Genomic DNA, 12,168 nt, shown 5'->3' on the forward strand with positions numbered 1-12,168 from the left:
AAATCATAACTAGTAGATATTTGTAGTTTGTCTGGAGAAAAGGAGAGCTAATAAAAATTTTCTGTTGTATTACCTCATTTGAACTAGTGAAGTAGTACTATTATTTTCTTTATTTTACTCATGAGGAGACTGAGTCTCAAGGAGATTAAGTCATTGTTCACAGTCAACTTGTTATTTGCTCAGTATTCGTGGTTCTGTTTAACAAAGGCTGGGACCATGTCTGTCCTTTTCACTCTGCAGCTCCAGTGCCTACCATAGTACCTGAACATAATAGGTACTCAGTACACATTTGATGGATGAATAGATATTGGATTATTAGTATATCCAACAAATATTGGATTGTAGAGAAACATTAGTAACATTAGTCCTCTCCCTCAAGTAAGTACTCTTTTACTATGCCTTGCTACCTCTTTAATTATGTCTGTTTAGTATTAACAGAATGAATGCTTCAGGTCTGGAAAAAGAATTATGTACCACCTAATATTTTAAATAAGGGAAGAGATTTCCTTTGAAAAGCAGAAGCTGAATACCGTTGCAAAAATACCAAGATAAATCCCCCAGATTTAAAACTCAACCCTCAAAGTATTCTTTATGAAGAAACAATCATGTATCAAACTTTGCCATTGTTGATGGCAAATCCAATTATTTAGAAATCTTTTGGAATTAGCCATTAGAAGAGATGGCTGCAAGTTTGAAGGTCTAGAAGTACTATGTGTACTTTATTTGTTATAAATATGGATGATATTTACAAAGCTCAGTTTATAGTTGATGCTAAGAAACAGGGTTATTAACACTTCAGATTATAAGGATGGAATTCAAAATGACCTTGGCAAAATGGAGAGTTGTTAATCCTAAATAGGAGCACATGTAGGTAGGAAAGACAGATGTACAATAGCTGCAATGTGCAACTGTGGCAGAAAGGAATTTAGAGTACAAATTCAGGAATCACAAAGTGATTCTTGCATTACATTCTCCAGACCATTACTGGAATACTCCCATCAGTCTTGGGCCTACCAGTTGAAGAGATTTTTTTTTTACAAGGTGGATGAGACTCAGAGGATACAGAAAATAACGAAAGACTAGAAATTGAGAAATGTAAAAACAGAAAACAAGTTGAATTTTACTCATGTAAGTAATTTCTCAAAAATGTGTATCATCCTTACACCCACTCTCAGAAGCTTCTCCAGATGTGCTTCACCAAAATGAAGGGATGAATCAAGGTAGTAGAAGACAGTGGATTCAGGACACAGGCAAAGGGAATTTCCAGGAGATAGGGAAGGGACAGCCTGGGTGGCCAGTATGCACTTGGTCCAGGACCATCCTTCTCACTGATGCAGGTTACAAGGTTCAAGGAAAGACTTCTTTAAGAAGGTAAACATGAAAGAATTTCTAACTTGTTTGAACATCTTCAAAAAAAAAAGTTCAACAAGCTGATGGAGAGTTTGGGGTTCCATTTGTGATAGTACACAGAATATTTGACAAAACACACAAAAACCAACTCCAAGGAAACAAGTTGGAGCCAAAAAGAAAGAATTATAGTATATAGATGACAAAACTTACATATAAATAACACTTATATACTGACACTAACATAGATACTAAGTATTAATCTAACCAAGATTATGATCTGGTGATATTGAGTGGATGAAGAGATGAGGAGCAGAATGTGTGTGATGGGCAGGAAGAGGGTGGTGGTGAAAGCTTTGTATTAGATTTCACAGTAAGAAGTCTTAGCATAATCCTGCACTTCAAAAATCAAATTTGCATATAGACAGTCATAGTATACTTAAAATTGTGGGTGGTGGTAGTGGTTTTAGTCACTAAGTCATATCCAACTCTGCGATCCCATGGTCTGTAGCCCTCCAGGCTCCTCTTTCCATGGGATTTTCCAGGCAAGAATACTGGAGTGGGTTGCCATTTCCTTCTCCAGGGGATCTTCCCAACCCAGGGATTGAACCCCAGTCTCCTGCATTGCAGGCAGATTCTTTATCGACTGAGCTACCAGGGAAGCTCAAAATGGTAGGAGTAAACACCAGAAACATCAACCAACCAATGAATTCAAACAAATAAAACAAAATAGCTAAAAACATTGAATATAATGTAAGGAGAAAGGTATTGATGGGAGACACAAGGGACTGCTGTTTTTCACAGCAAGATGTATAAATTGGATTCTTTAAATTATGTGCATTCATTTTGATATTTGGCAAAACTAATACAGTTATGTAAAGTTTAAAAATAAAATAAAATTAAAAAAAATAAATTATGTGCATGTGAGGATGAAAGAGGAGAGTGAAAAAGCTGGCTTAAAATTCAACATTCAAAAAACTAAGATCATGGCATCTAGTCTCATCATTTCATGACAACTAGATGGATAAAAAGTGGAAACAGTGGCAGATTTTATTTTCCTGGGCTCCAAAATCACTGCAGATGGTGACTGCAGCCACAAAATTTTAAAAATGCTTGCTCCTTGGAAGAAAAGCTATGACAAACCTAGATAGCATATTAAAAAGCAGAGACATTACTTTGCGAACAAATGTCGGCATAGTCAAAGCTATGGTTTTTCCAGTAGTCATGTACAGATGTGAGAGTTGGACCATAAAGAAGGCTGAGTGCCAAAGAACTGATGTTTTCAAGTTGTGGTGCTGTAGAAGACTCTTGAGAGTCCCTTAGAAATCAAGGAGATCAAACCAGTCAATCCTAAAGAAAATCAACCTTAAATATTCATTAGAAAAACTGATGCTGAATCTGAAGCTCCGATATTTTGGTCACCTGATGAGAAGAGCCAACTCATTGGAAAAGACCCTGATGCTGGGCAAGATTGAAGGCAAGAGAAGAGGATGGCAGAGGATGAGATGGTTGGAAGGCATCACCAACTCAGTGGACATGGGTTTGAGCAAACTTTGGAAGATAGTGAAGGACAGGAAGCCTGGCATGCTGCAGTCCATGGGGGTCACAAAGAGTTGGACACAACTTAACAACTGAACAATAACAATCATTTTGATTGGCTTCCCTGATGGCTCAGATGGTAAAGAATCTGCCTGCAATACAAGAGACCAGAGTTTGATCCCTGGGTTGGGAAGATCCCCTGGAGAAGGAAATGGCTACCCACTCCAGTATTCTTGCCTGGAGGATTAAAACAAACCAAAAAAGAAATCAAATTAACATTAAAATCATTAACATAAAAATATAGTTAAGAAGTTACCTAATAATATTACCAAATATGGGGAAATTTGTGTTTTCTTAGAGTGGTAACTAGTTGCTGTATTTGTGAAGTTAAGATTTTGGCTAATGCTCTGTTCTTGTAAGTGTTGATTTAAAGGAGTTTCTAAATGAGTGAGGTGTTTCCTTCCGGGAGCTGCATGGAACTAACAATCCACACTCAACAGTCTGGCATGACTTATATGCAGTGATGGAGTAAGGTCCGAGTTGCATTGCCTTGGCTCATCTTCTAGGTTCCTTATAACTCTGTGGGCCTCTGGCAGAGGTGTGGTGTGAAGGACAGAACAATAATAATTTAAATCATATTATGATGGCATCTATTTAACTCATACAATCAAGAATAGAATTTAAAAATATATATGTATGTGTATATGTGTATATATATATATACACACACACACATATATGCACACACTCAAATATTCAAATTATTATTGCTCTGCACCTGTGAGGAGATTACTACCTCCAAAAGGAAGGAACTAAAATGTTTTGAATATCTTCCAAGTGCTTCACAAACATAATTTCATTTAATCACTCAGCACTGCTGAGGTGGGTATCACATAGCCCCATTTTAGAGATGACGAAATTACAGTTCAGAGAGGTTAGGTAACTTTTCTTCTGAGGTCACATAAATAATATAGGATTGAGCTGGTCTGTGTGTCTACAAAGCCAGTGTTCTGTTTTACCTTTATGCCTATATGCTTGTTTTAATTTTAACATAATGTAAAAAAACTGAAAACAACTGATTTGCTCAGATTAGATAGCTATTTTGATGTCTTAAATTTTTTTTTAATTTTTTTGGTCACTCTGCATGACATGTGGGATTTTAGTTCCCCGACCATGGATGAAACTTGCACCCGCCGCATTGGATGCACAATCTTAACCGCTGGACTGCCGAGGACGTTCCCATTTTGATGTCTTGGAGAAGGAAATGGCAACCCACTCCAGTGTTCTTGCCTGGAGAATCCCAGGGATGCGGGAGCCTGGTGGGCTGCCGTCTCTGGGGTCTCACAGAGTCGGACACGACTGAAGCGACTTAGCAGCAGCAGCAGCAGATACAATTTGAGTGTTTACGTGTTGCATGTGGCCTAGTTCTGTGAGAGGACTTCAGAAAGGCTCAAAGCCTGTAGGTGATGGAATAGTCAAAACATGTCCCATCCAACCACTCTCCCAAATTGCAGTATAGCCCTTAGAGACCCTGTGAATCAGAGTTTATAAACAACTATTCATAGACACAGGTGTTTTCCTTAGGCTATTATTTATGTGAGGCAGCTAAAAAGCAACTATTTTTTCCTTGCTAAGTATTAACTCTAGCACCTGGCTCACAAGGGCAGAGGGGAGGGAGGGTGGAGAAGAAACCCCTTCGAAAGAGAATCTGAAGAAGCCCACTGCAGAGAGAGGATGGCAAAGAAAAGTCAGCCTTTGAAGAAAAGTCTTCCTAAGGAATAAGGACCACGTGGTCCTGTCGTCCTCCATAATCTAGATGCCAAGAATAACTGATCTTGGTTGAAGAGCAACTTGCCACTTACTCAGCTTCGTGATTCCACTTGAAATAGATTTCCAGTTAAAAGATTAAAAAATGGCAACAAAAGCCATCTCTGTGTTGTTGCCTCTCAAATGTGCTCTTAACAAACATTGACAGCTCCCTGCTTATGATAGGAGTGTCTATTTTCACAATTGAAATGCTTCCATTCAATAAAGAAAGAAATTTTAAAAATGTAGCCAGTAATTATTTTAATTTTTTCAGAATTGACTCACAGTAAAATAGATTTCTCACCTTTAATATAGGTGAAAGAGTTTCTACTTTGTATTATTGAGTTTCTATGTTGTATTATTTCATTTTCCCTACCTCAAACAGAAAGAAAATTCCTTTTAACCATTCATCAGTTAGATTCATCAGTCCCTTGAATTGGGAGCCATTCTTCCCTGGTAGCTCAGACTGTAAAGAGTCTGCCTGCAATGCAGGAGAGCTGGGTTTGATCCCTGAGTCAGGAATATCCCCTGGAGAAGGAAATGGCAACCCACTCCATTATTCTCGCCTGGAAAATCCCATGGACAGAGGAGCCTGGTGGGCTACAGTCCATGGGGTCACAAAGAGCTGGACATGACTGAGCAACTAACACACTTGAATTGAGCACCTGCTACACTTTGGGGACATCAGGTGACCGTGACAGGGTAGCTGGCCTGGAGGTCTCATTTTCTACTTAGGAATGATGGTGGAGGCAGAGAAGCCTAGATTTGGAGATAGACCATGATGACAGTAAAATTGTATACAAAGGTTAAGACAGCACAAAAGCTATTAATAGTCAGACTAACTCTAGGACTTTTCAGACAGTCTCCCACAGATGAGATGAAGTTCTGGTTTGGTCCTGAAAGCTTTGGGAGAGTTTGCCAGTCAGGCAAAGGGGACTGAAGACATTTGTTAAGGATGACAAAAGAATGGTATATGGTAAAGGAATAGAGTCGAGAACCAAACAGTATGTTTGGGGAATGGCATGAGGCTCCTTGTAGTTAGGGTAAGGAGGAAATATGGTAGGGTGGTGGAGGTAAATATGGGAGGTGGAGAAATGAGAAGTAGGACATCCCACAGTATGTAACAGGAGTAACAGGCTCCAAGATGGATTGTCAAGAAAACACTGACGACAATGAGGGTGGGCTAGCGTGAGGCAAGAGAGTAGTCGCTTGCCCAAGTGGGAGATACACACAGAGTTCTTGAACGTGTGATAATAGATCTATCAAGGAGGGGATGGTAAGGAATCAGAAGTTATTTAAAAATGTGAAGCACTAGGACTTCCCTTGTGGACCAGTGATAAAGAATCCCCTTGCAATGCAGGGGACGTGGGTTTGATCCCTGGTTGGAGCAACTAAGCCCCTGAGCTGCAATTACTTGAAGCCGGGAAGCTCTGGAGCCTGCATGTCACAACTAAAGGATCTGTGCACTGTAGAAAGATTCCACATGCTGCAACTAAGACCTGATACAGCCAAATAAATAATTTTTAAAAATGTAAAAGACTATGTCATATTATAAAAAGATATTAATTATTGGTATTTATTATCTGTCCTAACTTGAAATATGTTGTGACAAGCTATCCCTAGTTAAATGAAGATTTCCTATGACCCCAATAATACACAATACCTTCTACAGTAAGTATGTGCTACCATCCAACAGTCCTCTCGTGACTCCCCAGAGTTTATCATGGAAGCTATGTGTGGAACCAGCTCGTTTTAGTCTCTTTAAACACCCTAAGATAAACTTAGAGCACTCATTTGATTGTTAAGGATCCTGTAGAAGACAGTTAATTTTACTTCTAGCACATATGATCATATCTATATAACTTTGTGTAATTGGTAAAATGGCGAAATTTAAGGATGTGAAAGTTAAGGCCTGTGATTTTATAAGCTTTTCACTCAGATGAATGAATTGATGGCCTTGTCGCAGCATTCCAGACTTGTGATAGAATGAAATTCAAGTTTCTTTTAGCCTTCATTTTAAGGAATCAAGTGGCCCTTGTGATTAGATGTATGAACATTGGTAAATATACATATTTGGATTTGACCATGATTTAACATTTTGACAAACACCTATGCTAAATCCATCAATGAGACAGCTGAGGAAAAAATTTCTGGAAGAATTTTTACTGTTCTTCAGTGCTCCTCAGGCAGGAAGCCACAGGAAATATGTATTGTGGTGCATATTTCCCTGCAGGATTTGGTGTGTCATTCATTGTACACAGTTCTGCTTTCCAGCTGCCTGTAGTTCACGTTTTTGTACTTGCTTTTCCCTCCAGGATAATTCGATGAAGTCAGTTCCTCTGAGATAGAAAATGTCTTTTTATTTTTTTTAAGGTCAGAGGTTTTTTTCTTCCTTCCCAATTGAGAGATAAACTTGATTAAACAGAAAAGATTTAAGTAGTCAGAATTAATAATTTTGACATATGAAAAACTCTGATTGCAATTTGAAATAGTCATTAGATAATTTTATTAATCTAATAGGATGAGTGTTTTTTGGGCTAAATGAAAATAAGGTCTGTCAAATTTGGAGCAGTTTAAAATGTAATAAATTAGAATCTGGGATATGGAAGCGGAAACCAACCTTTTCTGAGAGAACCTTACTGCTATTTTATTAGATATGGTTTTTTACTTTGAAATTTCTCTGCATTTCTTTTCTTCTCACTATCCTGCACCCATTCTTTAATGTAGAGTAAAATATTTCCCCCACTTTGTAATAGGAAGTAGTGAATAGAATGCTTGAAAATCAGAGTTAGTATTCTCATATTAAGCAACTTTTTAAAAACATATTTAGCTGTGGTTTTTCGATCTGCCTGTGCATGAAAAGCACCTGGAATACTTAAACGAACAAACAAAAACACAAATTTCACCACAGAATTACTGAATGGGGTTGAGCCTGGCTGTTCACATTTCATAATATCTCTCAGGCTCACTCTAATAATGTAAGCAGAGTTGAGACCACTGACTTCTACTTTTCTTTGTACAGGTATCCCAGGTTCATTTTTAACCTGCTAAACTTGACTCCCTTATCACCAGCTCAAGGATGGCTGCTAGGAAAACTGACAGTAAAGTGCAGTGGTCTAGAAGAGAGGAGTCCAAGATGATTTCTTAGGCTATGGGGAAAACATGAGAACTTCTATCTATATTTTTGAATCTCATTCTCTAACAAAATCTGTTTCAAAAATATTTTATGGTGCACATATTAATACAACAGAATTTTTTTTTTAAGTCTGGGGATGTATCATCAAAATCTTCACAACCTTAGAAATAGGCAGAACAGAAAAGACCCATTTCCTTATTACTTATGTCTCTTGATTCTTTACGGTCACTGAAACAGCTCAGATATTGGTTTTTTATGTGTCTATCAATTGCTGGAGAGTTTTCTAGAGCTATGTATGAAGTCTTGCAAGATGTTTGTCCCCTACTTCATAGCCTAGAAAGGCCAGTATTATATGAAAACCTACCAAACACAGTCTTCTCTTGCTGGATCTTAGCTCTTTTCAGAGTTCCCGCTACAACTTCATTTCCTGGCCCCTTCTTGTGGTAAAACTTGTTCTTGTCCTTCTAAACTCTTTTAAAATGCTCAAGTGCCTTTACATACAGCAACAAGAGAGACTTTAATGTAGAAATGCCTTCGAAATATCTCTTGATATTAGGGAATTGTTTTTCAGATATAATATTGATATTGTGGTTATTTAAAAAGAATAAAAAGAATCTTTGTTTTTTAGAGATACATATGTGATCTTGAGAGCCCTTTGGACTGCAAGAAGATCAAACCAGTCAATCCTAAAGGAAATCAATCCTGAATATTCATTGGAAGGAGTGATACTGAATCTGAAGCCCCAGTACTTTGGCCACCTGATAGGAAGCACCAACTCATTGGAAAAGACCCTGATGCTGGGAAAAATTGAAGGCAAAAGGAGAAGGGGACAACAGAGGATGAGATGGTTGGATGGCATCACCGACTCAATGGACATGAGTTTGAGCAAGCACCAGGGAAATGGTGGAGGACAGAGAAGCCTGGTGTGCTGCAGTCCACGGGGTTACAGAGAGTCAGACATGACTTAGCGACTGAACAACAATGTAATGTATATGGAATGTGCTTTAAACTAATATGAGAGTATATTTAACTACAATAAGGTGTCTCAGTAGTAGAGGATCCCCCTCCTAATGCATAAGATGGGGGTTTGATCCCTGGGTCAGGAAGATCCCCTGAAGAAGGAAATGACAACCCACTCCAGTATGCTTTCTTGGGAAATCCTGTGGACAGAGGAACCTGGTGGGCTACAGTCTAATGGGTCGCAAAAGAGTCAGACAGGACTTAGTGACTAAACAACATTCACTCCCACCTTGTCCTTTTCATCTGCCTTCAGGATTTTCCCATCAAATCACTCGGTTCTCTGCCTCACCCCAAGTCCGCCTCAGACATCAAATACTCCCTCCACTCTAGTCAGCGCCCTCAGGTCATTTTCTCACCCCACCACCTAGTTTTGCCAGGCTGCCTGGCCACAGCACAATCTTTCTCTACTGTTTTTCTGTTCGTGCCTGGCTGGGGTGACAGCAGAGCCAGTCAGGTAGCAATGCTTGTGTCTTCTGTGAGTGGATTCTTGATCTCTTGGCTCTGGTCTGAAGTCTCCCCCTGTGGGCTCTGTGTCTTCCAGCCTCATATCACAATCCTGCACGGGGGGATTTCAGATATTTACCGATGGGGAGGAGGCAACCTTTCTGTTCCTTTCTCTGAGGCCCAGTGGAAACCACCCTACTCCTTGTCTCCGTGAAATGGAAAGTCTAGAGGCAGCTCTCAGAGTTTCTGCTGGGGGAATTTCTGGGATGTCTATTTATTTTCCTGAGCTTTTATATTCTTTTTAAATATATGAGTTGCTCTGAAAGTCCCTAAAGCATTTATTTTCATAACTGTAATGAATCCCTGATATTTGGAGGGTTTTTTGAATACCTTAGATATATGTAATCTCACTTGTACGAGTGTTTATCGTCTTTTGTTTGTTTTTCTGTTCTTTGTTTTTGTAGCATGTGGGGCACCTGCTTTGCACTTTCCGTTGCTATACAGAGAAGCGCCACTCTTAGCCACTGGAGTACATGCTCCATCCCAGTCTGCATCTTATTTCCTTCTTAACTTTCTGGTCCCCCACCCCTAGCATGGCCATTGGATATTGCATCACCACTTCCCTTTCTCCTAATGTCCCGTGACCTACCACGTGAAAAGTGTTGGGCAGTGTGAACAGCTAGCATCTCAGCATTCATCTCCGCTTATAGCTGGGCCTGGGTTGGGGAACTGAGGGGGAAGGGCTGGAGCTGGGAGAGGGAGAAGAAACTGATAATTGTTCACTTTCTCTTCTCTCTTTGCACTTCCAATTTTAGAGTGAGGAGAGGCAAATCTCCCATTCAGCTGGGATTTCAAGGATACTAGAATAACAAAGCTTAGGACCTGTCAGTACCATTTGCACCCCCAGGACTGAGGCCAAACTGCAAGGCAGTCCCAGGAAAATGAGAAGAGAAGGAGCAGGCCATGGGAGAAGAGACAGTAGGGGAGGAGAAAGAAGAAGGTGAGGAGGAGGAAACATTTACTCTTTCATTTAGTTCTTCTTTTAGAATGAAGCTGAATTATCTTGTGCCTTACAGCATTAAAAATGCATTTCACTGGACCTCTGATGAGATATTTGAAATGTCCAAATGTTAGGGGAGCTATTGATATACTAGGAGTTTATGGGCAAAATGAGGCAATTTTTCAGATGCTCCCTAACGCAAGAAGTTCCTGACTTTGAAGAGACAGTCATTTGTTGACCACGTTTATCCACATTTATTTCCAAACTCCTCAATAATATATTTCATATAATACACATGTCCCATCAGGTTGATGTTTTGACTCAATTTTCCAGGCTTTTAATAGCAATTGCCTAAGACTCCTGCTTTTGCCTATATAGACGAGGTCTATGTGTTGACAAATTTGATTTATTCTTTTTGTATAAGTCCAGGCAGGGGTGTACAGATAACACTTATATATATATATATATATATATTTTTTTTTTTATTGCATTGATGATATGTTCACTTAAGGAAACTCAAAAAAACTACCAAAAATAAAAACAAGGATCAACCCTAAGAGAGAATAGCTTCGTATTTGGTGCTTATCCATGAATCAGCTCTATCCACATATGTATTTCTTTTCCTTTTCTTCCCCAGTAGGAATCATGGTGATCATTCTACTCTGAACCCTTCTTTTTATTTAATACTACATCACAGCCCAGGTGGATCAGTAGTAAAGAACCCACCTGCCAATGCAGGAGACATGGGTTTGATCCTTGGGTCAGGGATATCCCCTGGAAAAGAAAGTGGCAACCCTCCTCCAGTATTCTTGCCTGGAAAATTCCATGGACATAGGAGCCTGGTGGACTACAGTTTGCTGCTGCTGCTGCTAAGTTGCTTCAGTCGTGTCCGACTCTGTGCGACCCCATAGACGGCAGCCTACAAGGCTCCGCCATCCCTGGGATTCTCCAGGCAAGAACACTGGAGTGGGTTGCCATTTCCTTCTCCAATGCATGAAAGTGGAAAGTGAAAGTGAAGTCGCTCAGTCGTGTCCGACTCTTAGCGACCCCATGGACTGCAACCCATCAGGCTCCTCCATCCATGGGATTTTCCAGGCAAGAGTACTGGAGTGGGGTGCCATTGCCTTCTCCAGTTTATGAGGCCTCAAAGAGTTGAACATGACTAAGCACACACAAATACACACATATACACACAACATAGACCCATTACTATGTACACTATAGGATTTTTAAAGTATAAATTTTATTGCAGTATAACACACAGAAAATTCACAGATTGTAAGTGTGCAGCTTGATGAATGTTCACAAAGTGAACACACCCATGTAACCAACAGAATGCAACAGGCACCCCAGAAACAGAACATACCAGCACCCCAAGCTTCCCAAAGCCCCCTTACAAGTACTGTGCTCCATCTCAAGGGTTACTGCTATCTTGACTGCTAAAACATAGACTTCCCCACCCCTCCCATTTTTGAACTTTATACAAATGATATATTTATAAAATATATGGTATATTTAAAGTATTTATAAGAACTGCAGTAGGTACTTTTTTTGTATTTGTCTAGCTTTTCTTCGGAGAAGGCAATGGCACCCCACTCCAGTACTCTTGCCTGGAAAATCCCATGGATGGAGGAGCCTGGTAGGCTGCAGTCCATGGGGTCGCTAAGAGTCAGACACGACTGAGCGACTTCCCTTTCACTTTTCACTTTCATGCATTGGAGAAGGAAATGGCAACCCACTCCAGTGTTCTTGCCTGGAGAATCCCAGGGATGGGGGAGCCTGGTGGGCTTCCGTCTATGGGGTCGCACAGAGTCAGACACGACTGAAGCGACTTAGCAGCAGCAGCTTTTCTTATCATTATGCTTGTGAGATTTAT

At 39.9% G+C, this 12,168-nt stretch overlaps 1 long non-coding RNA gene across 1 annotated transcript; it reads left to right on the top strand.

Moving 5' to 3' along the window:
* Positions 1 to 262: 262 nt before the first annotated feature.
* Positions 263 to 10,381, top strand: LOC129644973 (uncharacterized). Its single transcript, XR_008711094.1, has 3 exons — positions 263 to 378; positions 8,457 to 8,811; positions 10,108 to 10,381. It is a non-coding gene; the product is annotated as an uncharacterized LOC129644973 (long non-coding RNA).
* The last annotated feature ends 1,787 nt before the right edge of the window (positions 10,382 to 12,168 follow it).

This window comes from Bubalus kerabau, chromosome 2 (genome assembly GCF_029407905.1).
Source record: "Bubalus kerabau isolate K-KA32 ecotype Philippines breed swamp buffalo chromosome 2, PCC_UOA_SB_1v2, whole genome shotgun sequence".
Taxonomy (NCBI): Eukaryota; Metazoa; Chordata; class Mammalia; order Artiodactyla; family Bovidae; genus Bubalus; species Bubalus kerabau.